The following is a 23,156-nucleotide window of genomic DNA, read 5'->3' on the forward strand; positions in this document are numbered from 1 at the left end:
GTGGATACCAACTTCTATGCCCCTTGAGACTTGTATGTGAAATTTGAACTATCTCCCACAATCTTTGCATTGAACACTTGGTTCCCAGACAGTGGTGCTATTTTAGGAGATGGTAAATTCTTTAAGAGGTGAAGATCTACCTGAAAGTAAGTCACTGGTGGAGAACTTTTGAAGGTTTTGGAGAACAGGTCTCTGTCCCCTTCTACTTTGCCTCTAGACCCCCATTGGGTAAGTAGCCTCTGACATGTATGTGTTCCTGATGCTGTGGGCTGGCATCACCCTAGGCTAGAAGAAATCGATCCAAGAGTTATGACCCTCTGAAACTGAGCTAAAACCAGCCCATCCTCACTTGATATTTAGTCTATGTATGTAATCACAATGACACAGTCTGATTAAGTACATTACTATCCCTTCTTTTGATATACAAATCTAATACAGCTAATTTCCCCCCATGGCCTTATGAAATAATCATGTTTTATTGGTGTGGATTTAGGTTGAGCTTCAGATGAGATCACTGACTTACATGTAAGTCCTTGAGCATAAAATGGTTAATATAGAGTACACCTTTCAGGGGTAGAATCATCCACCCATGTGGGGAGGCTCCAGAGACAGCAGTAGAACTGCACTCCACATCAGTTAGATTCTTGACAGGGGCAGAGGAGCAGGATGGTAAGTTGATTTCCCTCACTATTTACATTTTTTCTTTATATTCAGTTTCTCCCTCTAAGCTTCCATGTCGATAATTTCTGTTGTTAAATCAGTTACATTTTTTAATTCAAGATTGGATTGATTCACTTAGCAAATATTTGTTTTGTGTTTTGGAAAGGCCAAGCATTGGCCCAGGGGCTAAGCATCCCTATGAGGGAATGCAAGTGGTGATGAAAATTATACATTGTAATTATAATAATAAATATCACATTAGAATAAATAACTGATAATCAGTGGGAACAAAATAGATGGACAGGAAGAAGAGTACATGAGAAAGAAATTAATTTTTAAGCAAAAGTTTTATGTTAGACTTCAGAAGGGAACAGTATTTAAATGGTGCACATTAGAGAGAAGGCCAGCTATGCTGTGAGTTACTGAGGGCAGTGGGACCCTCAGATGGCTCAGAGTCATTACTGGACAATAACCACAAGGCAACAACTTCTTAGTCACAAGGAATTGAGTTCTGGCAAAAGCTAGTGAACTTCAAACAAGACCTAGAGCCCTAAAAGATAATTAAGTAGCCCAAAGTTGACTTGAGTATCATCTGAGCCTGAGCTGAGGATCAGACTCACCTGTACCTGGGCTCCTGGACCATGGAAATTGGATATCACAAGCTAATGTGTCTGTGTTCATGGTGGTTTGTAGCAATCTGCTATCCAGTAACAAGACCCATGTAGGTATTTACTTCTTTGTTCATAAAAACTGAACTAGCAAATGGGGTGAGAGAGAGGCCTCTCTTACACAGGCCTTTGTACTTCAAAGAGAAAGAACTGAGTATTGGGACTCAGACCCTGGGACAAACAGCCCAGTTACCTATTTTACATACCAAAGTGGACCTGGCCTCCAGGTTCTCCCAGCATCCCTTAGTCCCTAGTCATTACAGAGCATTCCCCACCCTCTACCCTGAACTTTCCAGCCTAGGGGATAGACTTCCCCTTCCCCAGAAACTTTTCCCTATATAATACAGACACTTTTGTCTCCTCACTCCCTCTTCTTCTCTCTCTGTGCTTTCTCTTGCTCTTCCCCCAGCCCTCTGTCTTTCTCCCCATGGCAACTTCCTTGGGACCAGCGAACTGGTGGCTTCCCAATAAACCTGCCTTAATACACCGTAATCTGGCTTGAGTTGGCTTATTTCACTCATAGAGAATAACTGAAGGCTCCAGTGTAGTGTGAGTGGTAACCCTGAACCCATTCATTTGTTCACCATGTCCACTCACACTTTCTTTTTCATCCAAATGTGCACGTATTAAAATGTCCACAGTCTTAGTCAGACCATACTAAACATATCAGTGCCAACTGGCTACTTTCTCTGAAGCTTTTAAATTTCACTGTCCAAAACTAAATCTCAATAAAAAATCAAGGAAAACTTATGGCCAGATTATATGAAAGCAAACCTTGCCCCGCTTGCTATAGTGGTATCCCAACGTTAACTGATAGCCTCAGAAGTGTGCTTTAAATAGAATAAAACCAAAAGAACCATCAATCTTAAATGCATGCATAGGATGTGAATAAGAGCAGCAAGAATAAAATGAAGCAAAGAACCCACCTGCCAAAACAATTAACAGCACCCATGCAAGCTACGTGAGAGGTAACATGGTGAAGGAATTAGCATCAGCAACACAAGGCAAGCACACAATGATTTCCTAATATTAGTGAATGTGTTTATATATGCATGCATATGTGTGTTGTGTAGCATTTTTTCTATGTCCAACTCTGTATAAAGCCGATTCTCAGTACCTGTGCAGGAATGAGATTGAAGTCCTGAAACAGACACTGACTTAGGACACCTATCAGAGTAACACGGTAGAGATGAGGACCTTCCTACAAGGCAGAGCAGTTTGCTTCTGCATCTTTGGTCACAGCCTTTTTCACAGCTTCTTCAGAATCACATGAAAATCCTAATGGTACAACACAATCAGTGCCTTCTGTAAAACTCACACCACATGTGTGTTGTGAGCCCATGTGGGAAATTCCAAGCATGACTAAAACCTCGAGATTAAGGTACCACGGCAAAACATCTTCATGACACTAGAGTATGCAAACATCTTTAAGGGATATAAAAATCACTAGCTATGAAATAAAAGATTGATGTATTGGACTTTGTTAAAATTAACGCCATCTGTTCATCAAGAAAGTTAAGTGACGATGTTTTTGAGTGTAATATGTATATATTAACATATATAGAGTTGTAACATTTATATATAAATGTGATGTGAGAAAACTGGAACCTTTTTACCCTATTGGTGTGAACAAAAATTGATACAAACATTGTGAACAGTCGGATGAAAGTTCTTCAAAAAAATAAAAATTAGTCTTACCATGTGATCCAAAATTTCTACTTCTGGGAGTTGGTCGAAAACTTGAAATCTGAAATCGGGGTCTTAGATAAAACTCTGAGTTCCTATGTTTACAGAAGAAATATTTATCATAGATAAGATATGGAAACAATCCAAGTGATTATTGACAGATGTATGGATTTAAAAATATAATCTGTGTATATGAGGAAATATTATTTAACCTTAAAAAGGAAGTAAGTCCTTCCATATGCAGTGTTGGTAAGTGTGGAGTTATCCTGTTAAATAAGATAGTCATAGAAGTACAAATGCTGAGTGACTTACTTTATGAGGAATCTAAAATAGTCAAATCCATAAAAGCAAAGTATCAGGTCAGTTTCCAGGCCTAGGGCAAAGAGTGTGAGGGACTGATCAATAATTATATATTGTCGACAGCCTCCACTGAAAGAAGCTTCCATAGATAGAAGAGAGAGAAAAGGAAAACTTCTGAGTCACTCAGGAAAGTCAGTGGGCTGTGCAGCAAGGCTCTACCTGGCTGCACCAGGAAGAAAAGTGCATTATGTCATTAAGGGGGTAATTATTACCACCATCTCCTTAGCACAGGTCCAGTCTTATCAGATATCCCTCCCATAGTGTGGGCTCCTGGTCAGCCGGATTACTCTTAAAGAAGGTAAGTATGTCATACACTAACAAAGGGCAAGAAATACTTTATTCCTTTGACCAGGAGGTCTAGGCAGGGGCAGCTGCATTATTTTCCTTGCCAGTGTTAACTGGGACAAAAAGAAGGCATTGTCCAAAAGCACATCATGAGGAGGGGTTCCATTGTCAATGGCCTCCAAAATTACTAACCCCTGTCTAGCCATTTAACATTGACCCCTCAAGAGCAGAAACCATAAAATAATTAAGAATATGGGCAGGAATTTGGGACATAGATAAAATTCATTTCCATCATGAAAATCCGACAATTCAGTTGCAAAGCTGTTCACCCGGAGGGATTGGTGACAGACTGGAGTTTAAGTCTTCCTAAGGTTTCCTAAGACATGCTTTCCTAGCAGGATGCTGCTCCCTTAGAGGAGAGAGAACAAGAAACCAGGCATCACTTTTGGCATTCTTTGCCTCAGGCCAGGACAGAAAGCAGGGCATTTCAGCTTCTGACCAAGAAAATAAGGGACTGTTAGCTTTCAGTGTCACCAAAACTGCCTAACTAGCTCCTATCACCTTCTCTGTGTTGCAATATAAACTCTAATAGGTTTGGTTAACCTCCCACTAAGCCACAGAGCCTCTCTCTGGGCTGACTTCATTCCTTGCCTAAAATTTCCTTGGCAGATTTCCAGGTTCTCTGGCAATGTGGTGCCTGGATTGGAATCACAAAGTTTTTTAGTAACAACACTAAGGCTGGCCAAACCAGCACCAAATGTAACTGAGCCCCTTTGGAAATCTGGTCCTTTAGTGAGTAGGTGGGTAACCTGAGAGAAGCAATTCTCTACACAGCCCTGTGGACCCACAGTATCCTGGTGACTCTATTATCATAATTATCTCTTTTTCATCTCCAACATGCTGAGGCCTCCAATGTAGCTTGGTTTCCACCTTCTAAGTGGCTCCCTAAAGAAAATCTAGACTTGCTTTTAAAAATTTTAATGTCTTTTGAAAATCTAGATGGAAGCCAGGCAGTGGTGGCGTACACCATTAATCCCAGAACTAGGGAGGAGGAAAAGGGCAGATCTCTGTGAGTTTGAGGTTTGTGTGGTCTACAGAGCAAGTTTCAGGATAGTCAGGGCTACACAGTGAAACCTGTCTCGAAATAAAGAAAGAGAGAGAGAGAGAGAGAGAGAGAGAGAGAGAGAGAGAGAGAAAGAAAAAGAAAGAAAGAAAGAAAGAAAGAAAGAAAGAAAGAAAGAAAGAAAGAAAGAAAGAGAGAGAGAGAGAGATAGAAGCCTTCATGGACATTTAATCTTCTATTCTTCATACCTGTCAGACAACACCACATGGATAACATTGCTAGACTAGTACACATTTCCCGTTGTAGGAACTAGGACTTTAATTTGTTATCTTCGTATACGTTTTCATATATGAATTTGACACTTTAAAATATTAAAACACACAGATGACCCAAGGTGAAATAAATTCAGTTCATGAGATTATTTTTTAAATACCACACCTTCAAGTGGACAATAAAGCAATCCACATAAATACTTGCAAAATTCTCATCTCAAGCTGAATATTAGAAAAAGATACCTTTGGCTGAGATACACTAATTAGAAAAGAGCACAATTTTGGCAGACAATTATCTTGAAGTTTAATCTCAAGTTTTTACTTCTAGAATATAGTTCTTCCATAGATCAGTGCAAGTGATTTACTTTGTTCAGTTAGCCATTATAAAACACAATAGTGTGAATTTAAATCATTTTGCTGCTGTTGTTTGAAATGATTGCCTGACCTTTACTGGTGTGCTGTGCTAGGCACCAGGACTTAAATGATTAGATTCATGTATTTTTAAAAATCCATTGTTTTAAGTTTTTGTATATGGACATCAGAGCCTCAGAATTAATAAATATTTAGTTATATTTCAGGGCTACTATATGAAAAACACTAATTGATAGTTTCTGGCTCTATAAGGATATACCATAACCATGTATTGATAACTGGGCTTACATTCATCTGGAACCAGATGGCCTTGAGAAGCCACTGAGCACCAACCATCTCTATGGAACGATGTCCACCCATGATTTACACGTAAGCATACATCCCACAGGAAGGAAGGAATTTAAGAGTGATAACTCTGTGTTTTCTCAGCTCTCGATTTACCCACAGAGGGGAATTATTTAGTGTCTTGCTTTCTCACTCTTTGGCTCCACTTGCCTGATGACAGAATCCATTCCCCTTCACACATCTTTGTCCTTATGGAAAGACACATATTTCTCTTAGAGCATAATTTCTCTGCAAGGTCTGTCTGCAATTATCTATCTGGTCTACCTGGGGTTGGTGGGGGGGAAAAAAAAAAGGCTGTAGACTGAGTCTTAGTAAAGAATTCTGTGGCTTGTGTCAGAGGCCACAATGGGACAAGCTAAGAACTAGCAGGTGATCTTCCTGAGATGGTCTGCTTCAGATTATTATATAATCTGTGACAGGTTTGCTCTTATTCAGCAAGTCTGTAAGGGAATTCATCTTAGGAAATATTCCTGCTATTAATATGCTTTTCCTGTTATTATTAAACGTATATAACAATCACTAGGTAGTAGCACACCCCTTTGGAGCAGATCTCTGCAGATCCATGAAGATGTACTGACTTGTAGTGATGCTATATAGACAAAGAGAGGATGTCTTAAGTCTTAATGATGATCCTATAAGAATTCCTAAAATTATATCAGTGATTATTAAGCTCTTTTATAGTGGGACTGCTATTAGGTCCTTTTGTGATAGTCAAAACTGCAAATGAGAACTCTGCCAGTCTCCCAAGTATCACCAGTTAATTGCTCGTAGATAGTAATAAGACTTTCTCCTACTCAGAGCACATTCCAAGAGGTTGTAAAACAATTAACCAAAGGTCATAAAAAGGGAACTAATGATTTATTATAGATGCTAGGACAGAATATAAAATATTGACTGGGTTTATTTATACAAAACTTCACTAATAACTTAGTTATGGTTTTAAACCTTCAGCGAACCTGTGGAGCTGAGACAGGTGATGGATGTTTAGCCAGATAATCACTCCTAATGGATATGCATGTAAACATTCGCTGTTGTAAACTTCTCTTTCAATTTATGATTTGATTTTTGTGTGTGAACTTGTGATGAACTTTGTAACATGTGATCATGTATTCTGAAAGATGTGTAAGTGTGGAGGACAAAGAGATGAGAAGCAGAGAGAGAAGAATTTTTCCCTTACTAGAATTTTTTCCCTTTCCCACTTAAGATCTTTCCACTTTTCCCCTTAGATAGGTTTAATAGAAAACTTTTTACAACTAACTTAGTAATAAATGCTATGATCACTTTTCTAAGTGTCCCTCTTTCTTCCTGGGACTTCAAACTAGCATGCTGAAAGTTAGAGCCAAGCAGTTCCTGCTGAGATAGTACAAAGGCTATTTACTTAATCCTTTGCTGTTTGAGGAAGATGGGCTAACTGCCAGAAACTGCAGTTTCTGGCCTCAGAGGATCACAGAAGGCAGGTCAGCTGTAGTAACAAGGTAACTTAGACTCAGATAAGTAAACTTTTTATTATTATACAGCAACCCTAAATATCTAGTAAGATAAATTCTTACCCTCCACCAATGCTCTTCCCCTCCACTGCCTCAAGAAGAACCAACAAGAAAGAAGACCCCTGCTGGGGCTGCCCCCCACCCCCACAGGTTTGCTCTAAAAAAATTCATCCTTGTTTCTCTTCACCAACATAGCAGGAATAAACAAGGGCAAGTCAGAGTTTACAAGATCCTAAAGATGACATTCTTCTTTTTATACACTTACTGAAGTATAAAACACTTTGTGAACTACTACTCTGTGAGATCTTCTCTCAAAGCCCCTGTCTCTTCACCACATCTCATCAAGCTGATCTAGCATCCACTTTCTTCCTGCACCTGTGATGTCTTTTTATTTTACCTTTTTTATTCATTTCAAGCCTTAGTTTCTCTTCTATTCATTAGTCTTTGAAACGTATGCAACTAAGTCATCAAATTCACTTTCTTGTGTTTATGTGTGCATGAGTGTGTGTGTGTGTGTGTGTGTGTGTGTGTGTGTGTGATCTGTCTGTCTGTGTCTCTGTGTGTTGAGTGTGAGTACCATGCACATGTGATGCAGAGTATGTGTAGATGTCTGGTGTTTTCTCCACCTTTCCGCTTGTTTGTGACGGGGTCTTTGATCTCAGCATACACCTAGCTACATGGCCTAGCAGCCACCAAGAATTCTCTTCATCTTCTAACTCGCTAGAGGATGCTTGGGATTACACACAGGCATGCCACCAAACTGGACTTTTATGTGGGTTCTGGGCATTTGAACTCAGGCTCCCATGGCTGGCCAGCAAATACGTTACTCAGCCATCTCCCCAGTCTCATATTCTAATATTTAGCCTCCTCCTTTGCACTGGAGCATCTGACGTTATTGTTTACTCCCATGTTTTGGAAGTGCTGTTTCCTGTAGCATATGAAGTACACGGTTACTACCCATTCCTTCTTTTGGGCTTCCTCCTCTGAACACTTTCCATTCTTTTTCCTTCTTATTTTAATTTATAAGCGTGGGCTTCCCTTCTCATCTCCCCTACTATTTTTCCTTCTTAAAGAAACTCAGTTTACCATGGGTGACATAGGATAATGCCCCTGGATTTCTGATCTCTTTTCTATGCAATTTACTAAAATGCCTAGATAATCCAAATAGGTCACCACACACTACAGTGTCTTTTCTTAGAAACATATTCCTGTACTGGGGCTACCAGTCATCCTTACCACCACATTTTCATGAAGTATGATTCTCAGTTTTTTTCTGGAATATATTACCATAAAGTAATGAGTTTTATCATGACATTCCCATATATGTGTATTTTATTATATTCACCTTTTTTCAGTAACCTTTGTAAATCTTGCCCTGCCCAATGAATTCCCCTTTGACATCTTTACTCAGTCCCCATTTATTTGCACACATTATTTTCCCTCTAAACTCTACAGTCTGAAAGAACAGAAATGACCTTTACCTTTCCGAGCCTGGCTTCTCTTGCTTACCATGATCTATCCATTTTCCTGCAAGGACAGGATCTCATTCTCCCTTGAATGAGGAAAGCCCTACTGTGTGCGTATACTGCATTGTTTTCAACCATTCATTGATGACGGGCCTTCTGGTTGACCCATAACTTGGCAACTGGTTTGTGTGACGATAGATATGCTGATCTCTAGTGTTTGATCTTTCTTACATACAGGTGGTATAGATAGATGATAGCGTAGTTCTGTTTTTAACACTTGAGGAGTCACTGCACTGATTTCTTCAAAGGCCTAGTTGATTTATAATCTCACTGACCTCTATATCCTTTCCAGGTTTTCTCAAGGACTACATGTGCAGTCCCTTCCCTGCATCCTTGCCAGAGTTTCTGCTTTGTTTTCTTGATACACATTCTGACTGGGAGAAGATGTAGGTTTTATTTTCATTTCTTTTATGGATAAAAATGCTGAACTTTTTCATGTATTTGGGGGCACCTTTTACTTCCTTCTTTGAAAAGGTTCTTCTTGGGTTATTTTACTATCAACTTAATTCATTATTTCCTCCTTATTATGTTTAATTTTGAGTCTGTGTATATTTTGACCATCAGTCTGATGCTGAATGAATACCAAGCAAATAGCTTTTCCCATTCGCCTTATGGCCTCTTCACTCTGTTCAACTTCATATAATCCCACTTGAAAATTCTTAATATGCTTTCCTGAGCTAGTGAAATGTATTATTATATTGGTAATTTATCATGTGCTGTTTGAGCTCACAGAGAAGCTGGCTCTGAAGTGGAGATAGGTTCCACACCCACTTCAGACTCAAGCTTTCACTCAAAGTTTCCTCCAGGGGCAGTGGGTGTGCAGATTCCCTATGTAATAGGAAGGAAAATAATAGTGACAGTTCAACACTGAAAAATGTCACCTTCGAGAACAGCTAGAAAGTAAAGCTTTCCGTTGAAATTACGAATATTTATACTGCTTATAAAAGCTGCTATCTGAAAGAAAAGCTGGGAGTTCAGCCTAGGAAGTCATGGAGAAAACACTCAATCAGGAGCTACAATTGACTGCCTCAACTTTTCCAGCTGTCAGGAGGCAAAAAGTCGAAGCCAATAACTAGCAGGTGATCTTCCTGAGATGGGTCTACCTTGCATTAAATTTTATGACAAATTTGCTCTGGTAGACAAGGCCCAGGAGAAATCCATTTTAAGAAAGATTCCTGTTATAATATATAAAAATCACTAGATATTAGCCCATTCTTTTGAGCAGATCTCTGCATAACAAAAATGTACAATCTTGTAGTGATGCTATGTAGGCAAATAGATAATATCTTAATCCTTAATGATGATCCTATAAGAATTCCTAAAATTATAATAATTATTAAGCTCTATTATAATACACTGCTATTAAATCCTATCTGGTAGCCAAAACTGCAATAAGAACTCTGCCCATCTTTAGTGTCACCAGTTAATTGCTTCTGAGATAGTAAACAGGCATCTACTACTCAGAGCACGTTCCAATAGGTTGCAAAACTATTATCTAAAGGTCATAAAAAGGGATCTAACGATTTACTATAGGTGCGAGGACAGAAGATAAAATATTGACTGAGTTTATCTATATAAAACTTCACTAATACCTTGGTCATGAAAGTTATGGTTTCTAACTCTCCATGAACCTGTAGAGCTGGTGAGAGGTGGTGTATATGTTTAGCCAGATTCCTAATGGATATGCAAATAGACATTCTCTGGTGTAAACTTCTTGTTTGATTTACAATTTGAATGTATGCGTAAACGTGATGAACTTTTTACCATGTGACCATGTATTCTAAAAGATGTATAAGTGCTAAGGACAAACAGAGGAAGGAACTCCTTATTCTTTTTTTTTTTTTTCCTTAACTCAGATCACCTTAACTGCTTATTCTCCTTTTTTTCTTACAATCCATATCCCCCTTTTCTTAGATGCCTTTTTCCCCGTTTTCTTTTAGAGGCTTCATAGGAAACTTTTTAGAAATTAGAAATAAAGGCTTAGACCACTTTTCAAAGTGCCACCCATTTTCTTTCTGCAACTTCAACTAGCAGGCTGGAGGTTAGAGCCATGCAGTTCCTGCAGAGAAAGAACAGGGGCCACATTTACTTAATTGCTGGCCTTTAGGCTACAGGTGTTAATTGACTAAGCCAGCAGCTTTTTTAAAAATTTATTATTATTTTTAATTAGGTATTTTCTTCATTTACATTTCAAATGCTATCACAAAAGTCCCCCAGACCACCCCCCCCACACTCCCCTACCCACCCACTCCCACTTCTTGGCCCTGGCATAACCCTGTATTGAGGCATATAAAGTGTGCAAGGCCAAGGGGCCTCTCTTCCCAATGATGGCCGAATAGGCCATCTTCTGATACATATGCAGCTAGAGACACGAGCTCCGGGGGGGAGAGGGGGTACTGGTTAGTTCATATTGTTGTTCCACCTATAGGGTTGCCCACCCCTTAAGCTCCTTGGGTACTTTCTCTAGCTCCTCCATTGGGGCCCTGTGATCAATCCAATAGCTGACTGTGAGCATCCACTTCTGTGTTTGCCAGGCCCCAGCATAGCCTCACAAGAGACAGCTCTATCTGGGTCCTTTCAACAAAATCTTGCTGGTGTATGCAATGATGTCAGCGTTTGGAGGCTGATTATGGGATGGATCCCCAGGTATGACAGTCTCTAGATGGTCCATCCTTTTGTCTCAGCGCCAAACTTTGTCTCTGTAACTCCTTCCATGGGTGTTTTGTTCCCAGTTCTAAGAAGGGGCAAAGTGTTCTTCTTGAGTTTCATGTATTTTGCAAATTGTATCTTGTATCTTGGGTATTCTAAGTTTCTGGGCTAATATCCACTTATCAGTGAGTACATATCACGTGAGTTCTTTTGTGATTGGGTTACCTCACTCAGGATGATGCCTTCCAGGTCCAGCGAAATCAGCCTGGCAGTTCCTCAGAAAATTGGACATAGTACTACTGGAGGATCCAGCAATACCTCTCCTGGGCATATATCCAGAAGATGTGCCAACTGGTAAGAAGGACACATGCTCCACTATGTTCATAGCAGCCTTATTTATAATAGCCAGAAGCTGGAAAGAACCCAGATGTCCCTCACCAGAGGAATGGATACAGAAAATGTGGTACATTTACACAATGGAGTACTACTCAACTATTAAAAAGAATGAATTTATGAAATTCCTAGCCAGCAGCTTTTAACTCTCAGAAAGAGCAAAAACATTTTTAGGACTTTTTAGAAGCTATCAGCAAGCATTTAGTATAGTTAGAGAGCTAGAATGCCTGAGGACCATGAGTCTTTAAAGCTACACCTGAGTCTGTCTCTATGTTTAGTTTCAACCCACTCCAGGCTAGGAGACTCAGGGCACCCAGCCAGCTTCTCCTGGTTATAAGCACTTGTCTATTGATGCTCTCTGTGTCTGTTTCTATTTGTGCTGTTTCTTGACAGCCTCACCTGAGATAGATAGTGACCAGGACAGTCTGTTCAGGATTCTAGTTGTCTCTCTTAAAGAGCCTTCTTCAATGGGTTTCTGTTATATGGTTTTTTTGGTGTCCACCTCTCCCCACTCTCTAGCTCTCTCTTGGCGTGTTTGTTTTTATTACTTAATAAATCAGTTATTCAACACTAAAAATATGGCTATTATTCTACATCATTCCCCAGACCATACATAGCAGCTACTCCTGCCCAATTTCATGTTCATTTTTACAATGGGTGAAAAACAAGGAGATACCTTCATCCTTCTACTGTGGGCATCCCGCTTTTCTAACCCTACTTATTTAAGAAACTATCTATCTTCTAATGTGTGTTATTTGCACCATGAATCAGATGGCTGTAACATTGTGGCTTATGTCTGGATCTTCTAGTCTAGACTTTGTTTATATGTTCTTACACCAGTACAATGCTGGTTTGTCACTATGAATTCACAATATAATTTAAAGTCAAGCATAGCTGGGATACCAACAGCATTGCTATTTTCCCTCAGGATTGTCTGAACCATTTGGAATCTCCATAAGAATTTAAATATTTTTTTCTTTCTAGTAAGAATGTTATTGAAATTTTGATAGAAACTGCATTTTTTAGTGATCTGTCCATTTAACCATGATAATTCTGTTAATCTATAAACATGGAGATCTTTCCATTTTCTCATGTTTTCTTAATTTTCTTCTTTTAGTATTTTATAGTTCATTGGAAGTATTTTGCATCTTTGATTATATTTATGCCTGGACATTTTATTCTTTATTTGTTTTTAATTTAACCCTTGCTATACCTAATAGGTACACACAAGTTAGAATTACTATGTCTTCCTGGAGAACTAAGTCTACCATGATGTAATGGCCCACTTTGGGTCCAAAACCTTTTCTTAAAGTCTGTTTTCCCTCCCAGGATCACAAATACACTATTTTTAGCATAACTCCTTTTGTGACATACCATAAATGACACATTTTGTTGTCTTCACATTTTTTGGATTTAGCTTATAAAACCCAAAATGAGGTTTTTATAGCTAAAATGGGGCTTTGGAAATACTTGCTTTAAATACATTTACTAGACTTACTAATACTACTCCAGTTAGCATTAACAATTGAGTTTAATGTATCTAGAATTATTTGGGGACAGACTCTAAATGGAAGAACTGTGTATATCAGATTGGACTGTATGAATATCTATGGATGGTTGCCCTGGTTGTTAACTGATGTAGGAAGAAGTAGCCAGTCTCTAGGCCACTAGTACTGAACTGTATAAGAAAGCTACATGAGCACACATCTGCTTGGCAGCCAGCAGGCAGCATTCTCCATGGTTCCCACCATACTTCTTTGGCTGTGAAATGAGTTCCTTCGCCAGAGATAATACTGTGTAGGAAAGTCAACAGACCTGACTCAAGTTCTCTTGCACACGCTCAACTGGCCAGGAAGAATGATGCTGCAACAGGATCCTTCTGCACACGTTTATTGGGAGAGCATCGATTGCATAGGCAAAAGAAGAACAACCCCGAACAAGGAAAATGATGCTGCTTATATACCCCTCCATGTGACATGTCAGCTCCTGATTAGCTGCTCACTCATCACCCCACTACTATGCCCCGGGATGGGCAGTGACTTGGCACAAATTTACTCTTGCACCTGCGCATATTACTTGTTTACCAGTTAGGCACAGCGGAGGCTCGTGATGGCAATTGCTCACGGCTCTCCACAAAGTTCCTGCCTTAAATTCCTGTCTTGAATTCCCTTAATGATCAACTGTAACCTGCAATATAAGTCAAATAAACCATTTTCCCCAAAGTTGTTTCTTCTTCTAACATTTCACAGTCATAGACATAAAGCTAACACGGTTGTATTTACTGTGCCCCTTTATTTTGTGTTTTTATTATTACTCCTGCTCTGACTTTGGCATTTCCTTGTCTCTGAAGCAAGCACCTCTCAGAGGTCTTTCTTACTAGTGCTCAGTTGTTGTCTTACTATTCTGAGTAATATCTAGAATATCTATAATATTATCATGTCTAACCTTAAAACATTAAATATTATTAGTGTATTACTCTTCTCAACTAACATTGTCTTAGCATACACAATTTCTCTGAACTACATGGTATTGCTATGTAAGACAGCCTTATTTTATTCCTGAAATTACACACAAAAATTATTTTATAAAACTATTATGTTTGCATGTTTGCTTACATATTTACCAATTCATTTGCTCACCACTTCTTATACAGCAGATATTTTCAGAGCCATTTTTCTTCTTCCTAAAATGCCCATATGATTTGGAAATTTTCCTCATGTGGCTGTGCTGATATTAAACATGTACTGACATCATAATACGTGTAGTCACTCATTTCAGTATAAGCATGTCAAAATTTGCCTGCATATAAATTACATTAGAAAAGAATTTTATCATTGAACTTCTATAATATTTTATCAATTCAATATGAAAATATATATATGAATGAGAGAGACTCTTATCAGATATACTTTTAGTGATTTAAAAGAAACACTTTAATGCTTTGAGACCCAAAACAAAGTGAGGGATGATTGTGTTGTGAAACTGAGAGTTTTCTGAAATGACACCATCCATAACATAAACTATTTTTATTCTGGTTTTGGTTACATAGTCTCATTCAATGTGAAGCCTGTGTGTTGTCAAGGTGGTATGCTAATGTAATGTGATTTCTAAGACCAGTAAAACAAGCTAATTTTGTTGGCTTTTCAATAATATTTCTTGGAATCTCAGTAATTGGGAATTATTTTTATCTTTAAGTGATTAATATAACTAAATAGTATTCAGTAGTTTTAATATGTCTTCATATACATACACAGAGAGATGCACACACATGTATGATTCAAGAACATGTGAAAGAATGGAATTCTGGACCGTGGTTAGAGTGATGTTGTGTTATATTTTTTGTACATATAAATTCATTCTTGAAAAATGACCGCAGGAAATAGGTTAAGAGCCACCTCTCTAATTTCTTATTTTCTGAAAAACTCGGACATTTCAACACAAGAGCATATAACATAAAACCCCTAGGTGTGTCTGATACAGATGACTAGAAGCCTGTTAAAGTCTCCAGGGTTTCTTCCATAGTTACCACCAGCTGTCCCTTTTTTAGGACTACACAGAAGGACACACACTCTCTCCTCATCCAGATGAGCTGCTCCAGCTCTAGCCAACCCAAATAAAGATAGAAGCAAACTCCTCTGGCATTCAGGAAGCTCAAGTCTGCTCATCATTGTTCCATTGAATTGCATTTTGAATTAAAAGCAGTGAACAAGGTAGAACAAAAAACCCCCACAATCTTAAACTCTGTGTTATATGAGCAAAGACTGCATCAAAAAGTGTCAATTAACAATCATTGACAATTTTTATAATGGTGCATCTGAAGGCTGACTTCTCTAAGGCCGTTCTCTGCCAGGTGATTAGTTTACTTTATTTTAATTTCTGAAGTAAAATCATCTCTCAGTTTGAGTTGGCACAGGAGGTTTGTTTGGCACAGAGTCCTCCGGGTGTTGAATTGCTTATCTTATCTCTGTTCTGACGTAAGTCAAGCTGACCACATGTCACAATGACATGAAAAAAAAAAATCAACATTGCATTCTACGTGTGTCAAAGCTAGTGACACACCCAGACTTATGCATTGCCAGAGCTCTATGATCTCTTCTACCAATATCAGTCCTAGGTTATATATACAATCTTCCAAAAGATAAATCTTGGGGACATGTGAAATCCTTCCAAATTCCTTTCAGAACGCTTCCTGAGTAATGGCTCAGGCGTGCTTATTGAAAATATAGCATGTATGATCATTGCTATTTTAAATTTTAATTTTTTTAAATTGTGTCCATGGGATAGGGGAGGTCTGCACATGGCTGCCAGACCCCACAATACCAGAAGAGGACATGAGATCTTCTGAAGCAGAAGTGACAGGTGTGAGCCACCTAACCTGATGCCGGAACTGAACTACCCTTTGTAAGAGCAACCAGTGCTCCCCACTGCTGAGTCACCTCTGTAGAAACGATGATTGTTATCTTAATTTTAAGAATTCTAATTTTCATACCAATAAAAAGATAAGAGCTCGCATTAAAGCTGTATGATGGTGAATATTACATTTTATTGTATGAATTGAAAAATATCCCTTGCCTAAGAACCTTCCTGTTATAAGAGCAGAACATTTGAGGACCAAATACACTCTATGAATGATTTCTCAAAACTTCATCTTCTAAGCGGGAAAAGCCAGTGTGTAAGCATTAATAGCGTTTGCCCAAAGTGATACAGGGACAAAGAGAAAATCAGCAGCAGCATTTGGTTTTGTCCAAATTATAAATCAAAATAACAGGAGGAGAAGCAAAGACTTCTCATGCAGGCTTTTCTTTGTCCATGGAGGGAGAGCTGAGCACATACACAGGTGTGAACAAATGTGCATGTCCTTGCACATGGATGCAGAGGCCAGACTCGGGTGTCTTTCTCAGTCATTCCCTCTACCCTATTTTCTGAGATACAGTCTTGCATTGAAGTTTAGGGTTCTGATTGGGCTGGGTGGCCAACCATCAGGCTCCCACATCTGCGTATCTCATGCAGGGGTTTCAGGCATGGATAACCATGACCTACATATATTTAAATGCCAGGATTTGAACTTAGGATGTGTTGTTTTTACAGCAGACACTTCTGCTCACTGAGTCATCTAACCAGCCCCAAGATTTATTTGCTATTTTATTTTTTATAATACAAAGGAAGCATGTGATACTGTTATACTACAAGAGAAAATTCTGTAGAACATAAGAATGTTTCATTTTACTGTAGGCTATATTTTAGCCTTTGACATGAAAACTTGATAAAACATAAAAGTGATTTACTGTGAAACAGAAATCTGTTGTTTAGTAAAATGTTCAGAAAAGCAGCCAAGAGAGTAGCCTGGTGAACCTCATAACAGGCTGCAATCAGAAACATTCATTGTGGACAGCGTGCTCATTCTAAAGTACAAACTCCAATCCAGTTGATTACTGTTATAGTTTGGTTTCTGACACAATGATTAGCAATACCCATATTTTAAAAGGTTTTGAAAAAAGTTAAATGAGTAAAATATGTGCTTGTAATTAGCAGCGTATTGTGTAACAAAATGGGCTGGGTTGCACCACGGCCACATAATTATTTCTTTAACATGTAAGCTGTCACTTGAAAATTTAACTATGATTTTAGTTGATAAGTGAGTTGGGGGAGGGTGTGTGTGTGTGTGTGTGTGAGAGAGAGAGAGAGAGAGAGAGAGAGAGAGAGAGAGAGAGAGAGAGAGAGTGAGAGTGTGTGTGTGCATGTGTAATCTGAAACAAACATACACGATTAACCACAGACATTTAAAATTCTGTAAGTTACCTTTATCTTCACTCAGTGATAATTAAAATACCAACCCCTTAAAAAATGTCCTGGAGAGCACGCCAGTGTCACCAGCTATGAAAAGAGAGATGGGACGTTTGAATAGTGCAGTTTTGAATGATAGTTGCAGAAATGGCATAGACTAATGTTGGGACTTAGAGTTCAGTGACCACTGGTGCTGAGACAGAATGTGAATCTAAGGGTGTGAGGTGACATTATCTCCACTCTAGGACAGTGTGCTCAGAATTGAAACAAAAGGCTGTCATCTGCCACAGCTGGCTAGTGGACCATTTTGGTGCAAATTTACTATGACAGCTTGGGATATAACTCCCTAACCCCATCTTTGTCCCCAAACAATATCGACAAGTATTAGCACCAACCAGCCATCCCTCATTGTGGAGAGAGTGTGAGAAGCCCTTGAGTAAGTGCTGAGTTTCAATAGTGACTCATGTGCTTGTTACCTGCAGAGAACATGCTTGCAGGAAATAACGCCAGTGTGAAAACAGTATGTGTAAAGTGAAAATTAAAAACCATTTCCACTCCATATCGAAGAGGTTTTGCAATTCAAAGTATCCTGTATTCAACTTTACACATTTATGCTCAGTTCACTCTTATTTTTACTTATCCCAGTCCTGCCAAGGACCAGATGCACATTAAAGCATTAAAATGGGTGAATCACAAATGTCAGCTTCCCTTAGCACTAAGCAGGAGTATTGCATTTCCCTCACAAGCGATAAAATAACATCCTAACCTCTAAACATCTCTCCTCGAGTTATTTTATTTTGTACTTTTATGGAACATTATCATACTTTCCCAGGGTGGTTTTTTTTTTCTTTTTCAACTGAGGACCTATTTATTTGAAGAAAAAAACTATTATCAACGGGGCTGGAGAGATGGCTCACTAGTTAAGAGCACGAGCCGCTCTTGCAGAGAGAGGAACCTCAGTTAGGTTCCAGTACCCAAGTTAAAGGCTCACAACCACCTGCATCTCCAACTCCAGGGGACCAGTGCTTCTGGCTTCCTTGGGTACCTGCGCTTGTGCTCATACACATAACTTTAAAATAATAAAAAAATCAACTTTTAAAAATATTTCACCAATAATCCCACTTTGGTTTTTAGATTTCATGTATTCGAAATAAATGTTTAGAAAATATCCTTACAGTCCGTATTACTATTGGAGTTTAAGAAAGGTAGAGAGGGAAGAGGAGAAAATTTCAAAGATGAAAAAAAAAAACCAACAACAACAACAACAACTATTTTGCAGTCTTGTGTTTTATGCTGACACAAGGCATTTGTGCTTTTGCTGACATTAGTCAAATTCTAAACAAAACGTTAGACCTGTCCAGCCCTAATTAATCCTAGAGTTATTTTCATCATCTTTTTTATACTGCTCAACCAAAATTGTTTCAAAATTAGCCACCACTTGAAATCACCTTTGAGGTTTTATAAAAATAAAGAATTTCACAAGCCATTGTTATACTTAAAATGAAGGAAAGGGGCCAAAATAGTGCTCTGGACCCCAAATTTTCTGCCACCCATTTGTATCAGGCAAAGGTGGCATTTGTGCACACAAGTCATGTCACTAGATATATTTTAGAGATGCACATTCAAGTCATTTATTCAGGAAGGATTGAGTCAAGACCGCAGAACTCTAAGTGAATCCATGCTGCTTGCTCGACTGCCTTAGACTCACATCTCAGCTCCGTGGGTAGGATTATTAAGGATTAAATATGTTTAATGCTTCCAAGGCAGACCAATAGGGAGTGAGGCATCAGAGGCAAGATGAAGTCACAGGAAGCCAAGGGGAAAAAACCTTCACATCCTCTCTACCTGAAAGGTTTTGAAAATGAAAACATCTGATTTGCACCTAGGAAAAGCCATTCCATTTTCAAAATGGAAGAAAGCTTTGCAGAGGGCAAGTTTATTGGCAAAATTACAAGTAAATGTGAGTGTAGTAGAAGAGGTGCTGTCGGGCACATTCCAAGTGGTCAGGCTGTACCAGTAGCTTATTTGTGGCTTCTAGGCTGGCTCTGAGAACTGTCATAGCTTCTGTCACTCAAAGATGATAAGCTTCACTTGTTTTAGGCAGTTCATCCCTCACACTTAAAAGCAAGATAATCACATTTCACCTCCCTGTGATGTGACGCCTCAAAAGGCCCAGTGACACACAAAGTATTGCTAGGTTGTGGAGAAGTCACCTTTAGAAGTTGGTTAAGTATGGTTTCCTGTTTTACACACATTAACACACACACACACACACACACACACACACACACACACACACACACGAGCGCGCGCACGAGAGAGAGAGAGAGAGAGAGAGAGAGAGAGAGAGAGAGAGAGAGATTCAAGGGTAGTAATGATGTGAGGGAGGAGGTCCCATGCAATAAACAAAACATGGAGGAAAACCTGCCTATGCGGGCTCCATGCTTCATAAGGAGTCTCCCACAAGCAGACCATTTCTGAGACTCAGCCATATGGTGGAACCAGCCGTATGGTGGTTCTACACACGATTGCCTACTTGGCTGTGTTACTACAGAAATCACAGGACTTGTCTAAGACTTGGGCGATTTAAAAGCACAGAAAAATGAAAAAGAAAAAGAGAAACATATTCTGATCAGAAGATGTTCAAACCACATTACAGACATTTAAGCCAAGTAGACAAACGCAGTGAATGAGCCAATAAGATGTTGTTCAATATTGCTAAGACATTAGGAAAATACAAATTAAAGCCACAATGAGCAGGACACACCTACCATAATTGATAGAATTTAAATGCATCAGTTTAGTAGAAAAGGATTTCAGTTATAAGTGTGTGTGCATCTAGAAATGGGATTAAAATAACTAATGCCAAGACTCACAGAATTAAGGAAGTGTAATCGTTCACCATTACTACAGGGGTTTTAATAGCCCTAACCCTACCTCAGAAATTGATTAAAGTGCTCGCTTCGGCAGCACATATACTAAAATTGGAACGATACAGAGAAGATTAGCATGGCCCCTGCGCAAGGATGACACGCAAATTCGTGAAGCGTTCCATATTTTTGTGAGACTATGCCGGGGCCCAGCAAACACAGAAGTGGATGCTCACAGTCAGCTAATGGATGGATCATAGGGCTCCCAATGGAGGAGCTAGAGAAAGTAGCCAAGGAGCTAAAGGGATCTGCAACCCTATAGGTGGAACAACATTATGAGCTAACCAGTACCCCGGAGCTCTTGACTCTAGCTGCATATATATCAAAAGAAGGCCTAGTCGGCCATCACTGGAAAGAGAGGCCCATTGGACTTGCAAACTTTATATGCCCCAGTACAGGGGAATACCAGGGCCAAAAAGGGGGAGTGGGTGGGCAGGGGAGTGGGGGTGGGTGGATATGGGGGACTTTTGGTATAGCATTGGAAATGTAAATGAGTTAAATACCTAATAAAAAATGGAAAAAAAAAAGAAATTGATTAAAAAATAAAATTCGATGTAATGGCAGATATCTATGTAGTATACAGAATTCCTGACAATATTTTCCATATTCCTTTTTCAGCTAACACTCGCCAAAATATAGAGGGTGGGAAACCATGGGAAAGGTTGAACTCAAGAATAATGACAAATTAAGAAATTCACCTATTATGAGAATGGTTACTAAAAAACGGCAGAGTTAATCTCAGTAAGCCTTTCTCTGAAATCCGTATGAATTGTACCTGTTGTCAGGGTATCTTTGGGGAGAAAGGAGGAATGGTTTCACTGGCAGTCATCCATCGCATGCTGAACAATCGCACTTCAGTTGTGCTCCTTGCCCTGTTATAACCGATGCAATGCACAATGGGACCTCCAATTTTTGAAGGATGAACTTGATAATTGAGAATGTATTTATGAGATCAAGTATTATATACAGATTCCTAAGAATGGTATGAACATTTTCTAGTAAGGTGTGGAGCACTTGAAAACATAGAGAAAGTTGTGATTGCCATGACTGTATCTTTTATGCTCATTAATCTCTAAAATCCCCCCTCTCTCTCCCTCCTAGGTCCCGTGCATATGTGTGTGTGTGTGTGTGTGTGTGTGTGTGTGTGTGTGTGTGTGTAGCTTACACTCTTCTCTAGGCAAAGGAATATTGAAACTCTTCTAATTCCACAGATCAGGCATTAACATAGGAATTCCATGAGCTATGCTCCCCCATATTGCTTCTAGAATAATTATAATCTTAACCACTGCTACACTACCTAAGGCTTCTATAGGCTAGATAACCAGATCAGCATTACAACTCTACTTTCTATTATTGTAATGACACTGCCCTTAGTTCTGACAACTAAGGGCCACAATACAACCCTTGATCCCCCAGAAGCAGCATCAGTGCTGATATGAGAGAGTCTAGTCCCATGCCTGCAGCCCTGACACACACCTTCAAGAATCTCAGGAAAGCTTCTTGTCCATAGGGCTGTTGTGCCCCTTCCTGCCTGTATGGTGGCACTCAGGTGGTGGCACTCAGCTCTGACATGTCTGTCTCCTTGACCCAACTTCTTCCTTGCTATTATCCTGAAGAAATTCTGACCTCTCCAAAGCCCCTATCCCTGCTCTGGTTCCTCAGTGACTTGCTAACAGACCTTAGGACAAAATATGGATGTCTTTGCCAGAACAAGAAAATTTAATTTATGAACTAAAATATCTCCTATGACAGTAAATTTTCTCACAGCTACGCTTTTCTCCTTCTATAGCTGATCTAACATCTTCAAGATCTACCTCAACACATTTCTCGTCCTTACTGCCACATAATGATGAGAGCCAACAACTGCCTCAGTTAAAACACTTCTTCCTGTGGCAGACAGTGTTTACCTCCACAGCCTGATGAGACTCCTCTGCCTTTGCTGTGTACCCGTAGGAAAGCAAATGGGCTGATGGCAGATAATAGGAACGAGTGTCACTCTGCCGGTCATCTGAAGCGTGCTCCTCTTCAGCTCTTTGTCTTTGTGAAGGTGATAGCTTAAAAACCTTTGGCTTGCTTCGAATCTTGAAGAAAATTTAAAATTCCCAAGGTTTTCAGGTTCATCCCTTGAAATGTCTCCATCCTTGGGTTCATAGCAATATTCTATTTTAAAAACCTACACCCTGATTTGGTGTAAAAAAAATTTCAAAATTATGTGCTTAGTCTCTCTCAGGGTTTTGCTACTCTAAAGGTTAGAGGAGTCTGGGACTGGTAATTAATTACACTTTTTAAAAGTTGTCTAAGAAGACCCTGGATTTACATTGTATTGCCCTTGTTTAACAATTGGGTATCTGAGCCTATAATTTGTTTTTCAAAGCATTAACAAGGTTAAGAGAAACCGACTCTTTCCTCAATTACAATTTTTAAGCTGGTTGTATCCACATGCAGTTCTTGCACGAAATACAGTAATTGTATTTTTTTACTACTTCTCATTTGTCCTATAGTGATCCCAACTAACCACAGGTAAACATCTTCTTAACAAGAATGATGCCACAATATCGTATGCTAAGAGTTGGCTTTTGTTTTCAAGCATCACATAAAGAATTACACACACACACACACACACACACACACACACACACATACACACACACACACACACACACACACTGGAACCTG

At 39.2% G+C, this 23,156-nt stretch overlaps 1 non-coding gene across 1 annotated transcript; it reads left to right on the forward strand.

The window, feature by feature from the left end:
• Positions 1 to 20,504: 20,504 nt before the first annotated feature.
• On the forward strand, positions 20,505 to 20,611 carry Gm24458. The gene has a single exon (XR_003954848.1). It is a non-coding gene; the product is annotated as a U6 spliceosomal RNA (small nuclear RNA).
• The last annotated feature ends 2,545 nt before the right edge of the window (positions 20,612 to 23,156 follow it).

This window comes from Mus musculus, chromosome 3, assembly GCF_000001635.26.
Source record: "Mus musculus strain C57BL/6J chromosome 3, GRCm38.p6 C57BL/6J".
NCBI lineage: Eukaryota > Metazoa > Chordata > Mammalia > Rodentia > Muridae > Mus > Mus musculus.